The 636-nt window shown below is 50.0% G+C and overlaps 1 pseudogene; it reads left to right on the top strand.

Annotated features, from left to right (window-relative positions):
- The first annotated feature begins 247 nt into the window (after positions 1 to 247).
- LOC124555449 lies at positions 248 to 365 on the top strand (annotated as a pseudogene).
- The last annotated feature ends 271 nt before the right edge of the window (positions 366 to 636 follow it).

Genomic DNA, 636 nt, shown 5'->3' with positions numbered 1-636 from the left:
ATTAAATTAATTGGCATTTGACAGCGAGCGTCTGGACTGCACCCGCCAGCAACACAACAAAGAGAACCGTGCTAGCGTTGTCGGCTCCCATGGTGTTGCCGCTTCCCTCTGCCCAAAGCATTGTGTCTGCGAGATCACATAAGGGATACTTCTCTCGGTCCGAAAATTTTGTGTATTTCAACAAAAAGCACACATCCAGTCCCAATTCAAATTAAGAGCTGATTTTATATTATAGAGATCTATACAATGCAACGGCCTTGCCGCAGTGGATACACCGGTTCCCGTGAGAACACCGAAGTTAAGCACTGTCGGGCGTGGTCGGCACCTGGATGGGTGACCATTCAGGCCGCCATGCGATGTTGCCATTTTTCGGGGTACACTCAGCCTCGTGATGCCTATTGAGGAGCTACTCGACCGAATAGTAACGGCTTCGGTCACGAATACCATCATAACGATCGGGAGAGCGGCGAGCTGACCCCACGCCCCTCCTATCCGCATCCTCCACTGCGGATGGCACGGCGGTCAGATGGTCCCGGTAGGCCACTCGTGGCCTGAAGACGGAGAGATCTATACAATACGTGAAATTCAGTATTTTTACATGATTTTGTAACAGATTGAGACTTTAAACTTGTTACG

This window comes from Schistocerca americana, chromosome 1, assembly GCF_021461395.2.
Source record: "Schistocerca americana isolate TAMUIC-IGC-003095 chromosome 1, iqSchAmer2.1, whole genome shotgun sequence".
NCBI lineage: Eukaryota > Metazoa > Arthropoda > Insecta > Orthoptera > Acrididae > Schistocerca > Schistocerca americana.
Note: the sequence above shows the minus strand (reverse complement) of the source record. Positions and strands in the feature narration are given on the sequence as shown.